General features: G+C 40.9%; 1 pseudogene; it reads left to right on the top strand.

Moving 5' to 3' along the window:
- The first annotated feature begins 3,436 nt into the window (after nt 1–3,436).
- Nucleotides 3,437–8,333, top strand: LOC106803133 (uncharacterized; annotated as a pseudogene).
- The last annotated feature ends 735 nt before the right edge of the window (nt 8,334–9,068 follow it).

The following is a 9,068-nucleotide window of genomic DNA, read 5'->3' as shown; positions in this document are numbered from 1 at the left end:
TTCAGAATATCACATAGTTGGAATCATATAGTATGTAGTCTTTTCATATTGGCTTCTTTCACTTACTAATATGCATTTAAGTTTCCTCCATGGAAACTTCCTTTTCATGGTTTGATAGCTCATTTTGTTTTTAGCACTAAGTAATATTCCATTGTATGGATGTGCCACTTTTTATACGCATGTTTATATCAGGCAGAGGACACAGTGAGTACACAGGCCTTGAGGCAGGACTAGTTTGGACATTTGAGGAAAAGCAAGGGAGCATGTGGCTAGAGCAGAGTAATAATGTGACAAATGGTAGGAGAAAGGTTCAGAGAGGCAGACAGGAGCCGGATTATGTAAGGCCAGGTAGGCCTCAGTAAGGAATTTGATTTTATTCTGAGTGAAGAGAGGCCATCAGAGGGATTTGACCATGTGATCTGATTTACATTTTAGAAAGATTGCTCTGACTTTCGTGTAGACAACAGTCTGCAAAAAGAAAGAGTAAGGAGATCAGGAGGCTGTGAGGCTATTGCAGAGTGTAGGTAAGAGACGGTGGTGGCTTGGATCAAGAATAACAAATAAATACACAAACAGTATATGTTCTGAAGCTGTGTGTGCATATTTTTTAAAAGAGTTGTATAATCAAAAAGGCTTGTAATCTAGTCTAAAGTTCCATCGATCAAGAGTCTCAGAACAGGAAAGTGATTGCAGTACAGACAGGAGGTGGTATTTCCTAGTATTTTATAGAATGTCCAATTCCTCTGGAGCTGTCAATTCATTGCTGATAGTGATTTTTAGAAAGACATGCCTTTTTTTAAGATATGTAGAAAAATATAAAAATATGCAGAAAAAATTCAACAATTTGTAGGCAAGTGGGATATATTTTCATCTCAGAAGTTTAGGTTCATCCTGTATAAATGTGCAAACATTTATTGGGACACAGTCTATGTTCATAAAAGGTTTGCAGACAGTTCTGCTTAAGTATGGGGAGATCTTTGGGTTCTAAGTATAATATAAAAGGAATAAGATGTGAATTTTATTTTTTTAAATCAATAGAAATGTGTGAAAAAAAATTGTACTTGGTGTTTTAAGAATCCATTGTACAGACCAGGGAGTACAGCCAGTTGTAAATCCTAGGATTTGGCCCCAGTCAAATCTGGATTTCTTTCACACACCAACTTTGAGGAACATTTGGTCTGGGGCAAGTTGTTTAACCTCACCAAGCTTCATGGTTTTTAGATTTTGGTTTTTATTTTAAAGACTTTATTTTTTAGAGCGGTTTTAGGTTCTCAGCAAAATTGTGGAGGAAGTACAGAGATTTCTCATATAACCTCTTCTCCCACACAGGCACAGCCTCCTCCATTATCAACATCCCCCACCAGGGTGGCACCTTTGTTACAATTCATGGAACTACATCAATGCATCATTATCATCCCAAATCTATAGTTTACATTAAGGTCCACTGTTAGTGTCATATTTTTTATGGGTTTGGACAAATGTGTAATGACAGGCAACCATTATTATAGTATCATATATAGTATTTTCACTACGCTAAAAATCCTCCATGTTCCACCTATTCATCCCTTTTCCCTTCTCCCCACACCTCCCTGGCAACCAATGATTTTTTTCTCCATAGGTTTGCCTTTTCCAGAATCATACAGTATGTAGCCTTTTCAGATTGGCTTCTTTCACTTAGTAATACGCATTTAAGTTTTCTCCATGTCTTTTCATAGCTTTCTATCTCATTTATTTTTAGCGATGAGTGATATTCCATTGTCTGGATGTACCATAGTTTCTTTATCCATTCATCTACTGAAAGACATCTTGGTTTCTTCAGAGTTTTGGCAATTATGAATAAAGCTGCTATAAATATCTGTGTGAAAGTTCTTACGTGGACATAGTTTTCAATTCCTTTGGGCAAGTACCAAAAAGTGTGATTGCTGGAATATGTGCTGAATATGCTTGGTTTTGTAAGAAGCTGCCAAACTGTCTTCCAAAGTAGCTGTGCCATCTTGCATCCCACCAGCACGAGTGATGGTTTCTTTGCTCTGGATTCTTGCCAGCATTTGGTGTTGTCAGTGTTCTGGATTTTTGCCATTCTAATAGGTGTGTTGTGGTATTTCATTGTTGTTCTACTTTACATTTTCCTGATGATGTATGATGTTAAACATCTTTCCATATACATATTTTCCATCTGTATATCTTCTTTGGTGAGGTGTCTGTTCCAATCTTTTGGACATTTTTTGATCAGGATGTTTGTTTTCTTACTGTTGAATTTTAAGTGTTCTTTGTATATTTTGGCCCTGAACTAACATCCGTGCCCATCTTCCTCTACTTTATATCGGATGCTGCCACAGCGTGGCTTGACAAGCAGTGTGCTGGTCCATGCCCATGATCTGAACCTGCGAACCCTGGGCTGCTGAAGCAGAGCATGGAAAGTTAACCGTAATGCCACCGGGCCGGCCCTTGGCCTCATTTTTTTTATCATCTTGAAAACTATGTTATTTTATGTAAGATTTTTTTAAGGAATACTATTCATAAATGAAAATCATGTACATAGTATGTGTCACAAAATAAAACCTCAGTAAGAAGTGACTATATTGTTATTATCATCAAATTATTATTACTGTTAGTATTATTCAACTATTAGACTTGCAATTCTCAGGGAGTCAAAACAAATGGAAGCCTTAGTTTTTCCTAAGTTATACCTGAGAATAAAGAAATGTAAATATTTTCAGACTTCTGATTTCTTGAAAAGGGATTTTACTATCTCATTTATTATTTACAGAACATTTGCTTCATGTAGACATGTTATAGACTGAATGTGTCCTCCCAAATTTACATGTTAAGGCCCTAATACCCAATGTGACTGTGTTTAGAGATATGGCCTTTAAGGAGGTAATTAAGGTTAAATGAAGTTATAAGGGTGGATCCCTAATCTAATAGGACTATTGTCCTTATAAGAAGAGGAAGATACCAGAAGTGCATACACACAGAGAATAAGCCATGTGAGGGTAAAGCCAAAAGGCAAACATTTGAAAGACAGGCTTTATCATAAAACAATCCTGCTGGCACTGTAATCTGTGAGAAAATAAATTTGTGTTTATTTGTGTTTAAGCCATCCAGTCTGTGGTATTTTGTTATGGCAGCACTAGCAGACTAATACAAATTGTGGTACTGAGAGTGGTTCTAGAGGAACAGAATTCTAAGGATGAATTTTCTGAATGGTTCTGGGATTTCTGGAATTGGATCTCTAAACTAATTAGAGTTAAAGACGCTAGGGATCTATTTCCAGTAGTAGTTAAGACAGTACTGGTAGTCCAAGGCATGATCTATCAATAGAGACACTCTTATCAAACACAGAAAAAGCAAGGATCTGAGTGACGATGTATATAATATTTTCAAACATCTTTGACAAATTAACAAGTATCATGAGATTGACCAGTTGCTCATAATGTCGCTGAACAAAGTGGTGAAAGAAAAAATGAGCTCAGAGATTCGAATTTCTAGCTCAAGCACCATGTAAATGATCTAAAAGCCTCTGTGTCTGTCTTGAAAGAAACCCTTATTTTCTGTGAGCTACAGGACTGAGATTGTTGAAAACCAAACCCAGAATTTCATCTTGTGAGAGGCTGACTTACAGAGCAAATAGACTTCTCAGTTTCACAAGGTGTCTACTGTTCAAGTGAGGGCACTGATTGGGAAAGAACGGGGTCCTGAAAGTTGGAATTGGACTATGTGGGAAAACCCTGTTGAGGCTGGGGGTGTTGAGCCCCTAAATTCTGATGAGTCTTACTCTGATGAGTAGAAGTGACCTTCCCACCCTCCAGTGGTGGTGGTTCTTCTGACTCTCCACCCCATCCTGAGGGGATCAACCCTGCATTGCCCTGAGGCAATTGCCATGCAAGACAACGTTGATTATCCTCAGGACCCTCCCCACCAACCCTCTTTGCTTTTAGAACTATAATTATACTCAGGTCCCTGCAGGCCTCTAAAGGTGAGGTACAAAATGTGACCCGTTGAGGAAGTGTGCTACCTTCCAAAAGAACTACTTGAGTGTTCTAATTTATACAGACAGAAGTCCATGGAACATGTGTGGGAGTGGATACTAAGTGTGTGGGATAATAGTGGAAAGAACTATTGGATCAGGCTGAATTTATTGATATGGGCTCACCAAGCAGAGATTCTGCATTTAATGCTGCAGCTTGAGGAGTTAGAAAGGGCTCTAACAGTTTAGATAATTGGCTGAAACGTGGGCTAAAATGTGCCCACAGTGAGTGAGCTAGAAATGCCAGACCTGCCTTAGTTCACTGGAGAGGAAGGAATTCAACAGCTTAGGGAGATTAGAATCCTAGAGGGGATTTGTCACTTAAGACCTACTGACCCACTCTGGGAGGATCCAGAGACACAACTTTAACCACGACTGTGAGAAATAAACTTCTGAGGGGAGCCCCCATCCTTGAAGAGCTCTGTGATTGCTCTTCTTCATAGGCTGGATCTTACAGTGGGAACTGTGGCCACTGAAATGGGAAACAAATGCAATGGGAGTAATTGGACCCTGGAGTGGCAGGGGCCGAGTGGTAGCACTCAACTGCCAAAACCAAGGTGGGTATAGTTACTATAATGAACAGCAGAGTCAAAACAGCAATCAGAATAGTCTGAGTTGCCCAGACCTATGGTCCTGGCTAGTTAATTATGGTGTTCTAGAAGGGAGATAGATAGGAAGCCTACTAAATTCTTACTTAATCTGTATAAGCAGAAGAATTTTAGGTAAAGTGAAGAAAGTTTAATCTGAATCATAAAAGCAGAGAGTCACAGCCCTTCAGTTAATTCCCAGACTTGAGCCAGTTTACAGACCCAGAACCCCTTGAATGAAGGGGAGACTGGGTCCCCTTGAAGAGGGCCCCTGTATATTGCCAAAAATTTATATTGTTAATCTTTCTTCCAGCCTTCCCCAAAGGGATTTACAGTCTTTTACCAGGGTGACTGTTCACTGAATTAAAGGAAATAATCAGAACTTTCAGGAATTACTGGACCCTGACTCTGAACTGATGTTAATTCCAGGAGACCTAAAATATCACTGTGGTCCACCAGTCAGAGTAAGGGCTTATGGAGGTCAGGTGGTCAATGGAGATTTAGCTCAGGTCTGTCTCTCAGTGAGTCCAGTGTGTCCCTGAACCCATCCTGTGGTTATCTCCCCAGTTCCAGAATGCAAAATTGGAATAGATATACTCAGCATCCAGCAGAATTCCTACATTGGTTCCTGACCTGTGAAGCGAGAGCCGTCATGAAGGGGAAGGCCAAGTAGAAGCCACTAGAACTACCTCTATTTAGAAAAATAGTAAACTAAAAGCAACATGGCATTCGTGGAGGGATTGCAGAGATTAGTGCCACCATCAAAGACTTGAAAGCTACAGAGGTGGTGATTATATCCCCATCCAATTTATCTGTATGGCCTGTGCTGAAGGCAGATGGATCTTGGAGAATGACAGTGGATTATCATAAACTTAATCAGGTGGTGACTCCAATTTGCAATGGCTGTGCCAAATGTGGTTTTATTGCTTGAGTAAATTAACATATTCCCTCGTGCCTAGAATGTAGCTATTGATCTGGCAAATTTTTTTTCCCCAATACTTGTCAATAAGGACCATCAGAAGCACTTTGCTTTCAATTGGTAAAACCAGCAATACACTCACTGTTCTACCTCAGGGGTATATCAACTCTCCAGTCCTATGTCATAATTTGGTTTGCAGGGGTCTTGACCACCTTTCCTTCCCATATGATATCACACTGGTCTGTTACATTGATGACATTATGGTAATTGGACTTAGTGAGCAGGAAGTAATAGCCACTCTAGATTTATTGGTAAGACATTTACATGCCAAGAGGTGGAAAATAAATTCAACAAAAATTCAGGGTCCTTCTACCTCAGTGAAATGTCTAGGGATCCAGCGGTGCAAGGCATGTTGAAATATCCATTCTAAGGTGAAGGATAAGTTGTTGCCTCTAACTCTTCCTACAGCAAAAACAGAACCACAGCATCTAGTGGACCTCTTTGGATTTTGGAAGCAATGAATTTCTCATTTGGGTATGTAACTCTGGCACATTTACTGACTGACCCACAAAGCTTCTAATTTTGAATGGGACCCAGAACAAGAGAAGGCTGTGCAACAAGTCCAGGGTGCTGTGCAAGCTGCTCTGCCACTTGGGCCACATGATCCAGCAGATCCAAGGGCAGATGAAGTAGCACTGGCAGATAAGAATGTTGCTGGGAGCTTTTGGCAGGCCCCTGTAAGTGAATCACAGCACAGGCCTTTAGGATTTTGGAGCACGGCCCTGTCATCCTCTGCAGACAACTAGTCTCTTTTTGAGAAACAGCTCTTAGTCTGCTACTGAGCCTTAGTAGAGACTAAATACTTAACCATGGGTCACCAAGTTACCATGATACCTGAGTTTCCAAGCATGAACTAGGTGTTAACTGACCCCGTACAGTTGGGCATGCACAGCAACATTCCATCAAATGGAGTGGTGTTTATGAGATTGGGTCTGAGTAGGCCCTGAAGTAAGTAACAAGTAAGTTACCTGAAGAAGTGGCCCAAATGCCCATGGTCTCTACTCCTGCCACACTACCTTCTCTCTCACAGCCTCCACCCTTGGCCTCAGGAGGAGATCCCTATGATGAATTGACAGAGGAAGAGAAAACTCAGGCATGGTTTACAGATAGTTCTGTAGCACATGCAGGCACCACCTGAGAGTGGACAGCTACAGCTCCTTTCTGGGACATCCCTGAAGAACAGTGGTGAAGGGAAATTCTACCAGTGGGTAGAACTTCAAGTGGTGCAGCTGGTTGTTCATTTTGCTTGGAAGGAGAAATGGCCAGAGGTGGAATTATATACTGATTCATGGGCTGTAGCCAATGGTTGGCAAGTAGGTATGGACTTGGAAGAAACGTGATTGGAAAATTGGTGACAAGGAAGTCTGGGGAAGAGGTATGTGGTTAGATCTCTCTGAATGGGTGAAAAATGTAAAGATATTTGTGTCCCTCGTCAAAGCCCACCAAAGCATGACCTTAGCAAAGAAGGATTTTAATGTTCTATGGGTACCAGTTAGCCTCTTTACTCAGTCATCTCTGTCTTTTTCCAAACAAAGACATAACTCATAAACAAAGTGGCCATGGTGGCAGGGATGGAAGTTATGCATGGGCTTAGCAACATGGACTTCCACTCACTAAGGATGACCTGGCTGCAGCCTCTGCAGAGTGCCTGATATGCCAGCAGCAGAGACCAATATTAAGTTCCTGATATGGTACCATTCTCCTGGGTGATCAGTCAGCGACTTGGGCAGCTTAATTACACCAGATTGCTTCCTTTATGGAAGGAGCAAAGTTTTGTTCTTTTTGGGATAGACACTCTGAATATGGATTTGCTTCCCTGCATGCAGTGCTTCTGCCAAAACTGCCATTCATGGAGTTACAGAATGCGTTATCCACAACATGGTATTCCACACAACATTACTTCTGATCAAGGAAGTCACTTCAGAGCAAAAGAAGTGACCATGCTCATGGAAAGCACTGGTCTTACCATGTTCCTCACCATCCTGAAGCAGGTGGAATTAATAGAACAGTGGAGTGTACTTTTGAAGACGCAGTTCCAGTTCCAGCTAGGTGGCAATACCTTTCAGGGCTTGGGCAAATTTCTCCAGGTGGCTCTATATGCTCTGAATCAGCACCCAATATGTGATGCTCCTCTTATAGCCAAGATTTGTGGGTCCAGGAATCTAGGGGTGAAAATGGGAGTAGCAACTTTCATGATTATTCCTAGCAACCTACAGGCAAAATTTTTGTTTTCTGTCCTTGCAACCTTAGGCTCTGCTGTCCTAGAGGTCTTAGTTCCGAAGGAAGGAATGCTTCCACCGAGAGACACAACGATTCCATTGAACTGGAAGTTAAGAATGCAGCCTGGCCACTTTGGACTCTGCATGCCTCTGAATCAAGAAGCATAGAAGGGAGTTACTGTGCTGGCTGGGCGATTATCCTGACTACCAAGGAGAAATTGAATTGCTACCCCACAATGAAGGTAAGGAAGAGTATGTCCGGAATAGAGAAGATCCCCTTGGGTGTCTCTCAGTATTATTATGCCCTGTAATTGAAGTCTGTAAAACTGCAACAACCCAATTCAGGAAGAACTACTAATGGCCCAGACTCTTCAGAAATGAAGGCTTGGGTCATCCCACTAGGTAAAGAAACATGACCAGCTGAGGTGTTTGCTGAAGGCAAAGGGAATATGGAATAGATAGTGGAAGAAGAGAGTTATAAACATCAGCTGTAGCCATGTGACCAGTTACAGAACTGAGGACTGGGATTGTCATGAATATTTCCTATTTATTTTGTTATGAATATTTGTACATACGTATCAAATATCTTTTTCTTCCCTCTCTTATCCCTTTATCATGTAACATAAGATGTATTGACTTAAATAGGTAAGTATCGTTAATTTTACATCATAGTATTTAAGTTATGAGACACCAAGGAAAAGAGTAAACATCAAGCAAGGACTCTTCTGGGGAAAGAGCTAGTGTTTTTTCAGTTGTATGCAGGATAGTTTTATCCTGTTAGGTGGAAATATAACCTTGTTATTATATTTTTATGGAGATTAAGTATGATTCAAGGAGATGTGTACAGGTGCTAAGTTGACAAGGGGTGGACTTGTGATGGTTAATTTTATACATCAACTTGGAGGATGTTTTTGGATGAGTTTAATATTTAAATTGGTGAACTTTGAGTAAAGCAGATGCCCCTCTATATTGTGGGTGGACTTCATCAAATCGGTTGATGGCCTGGGTAAACAAAACAAAAAGACCAACTCACTGAGCAAGAGGGAATTGTCCAGCAGATTGCATTTAGACTTCATCTGCACATTCAGCTTTCCTGGGTCTCCAGCCTGCTGCCATCAGACTGGAACTATACCATTGGCTCTCCTGGGTCTTGAGTGTACTGGCTTAAGTCAGCCTACTGGCTCATGAGTCAGCCTCCGTAATCACATGAGCCTATTCCTTGTAAGTCTCTCTCTCTCTCTCTACATATATAT

This window comes from Ceratotherium simum, chromosome 7 (assembly GCF_057802395.1).
Source record: "Ceratotherium simum simum isolate JZ-2026a chromosome 7, ASM5780239v1, whole genome shotgun sequence".
In the NCBI taxonomy this organism is placed as follows: domain Eukaryota; kingdom Metazoa; phylum Chordata; class Mammalia; order Perissodactyla; family Rhinocerotidae; genus Ceratotherium; species Ceratotherium simum.
The sequence above is the reverse complement of the archived record's forward strand: the minus strand, read 5'-3'. Positions and strand labels throughout refer to the sequence as shown.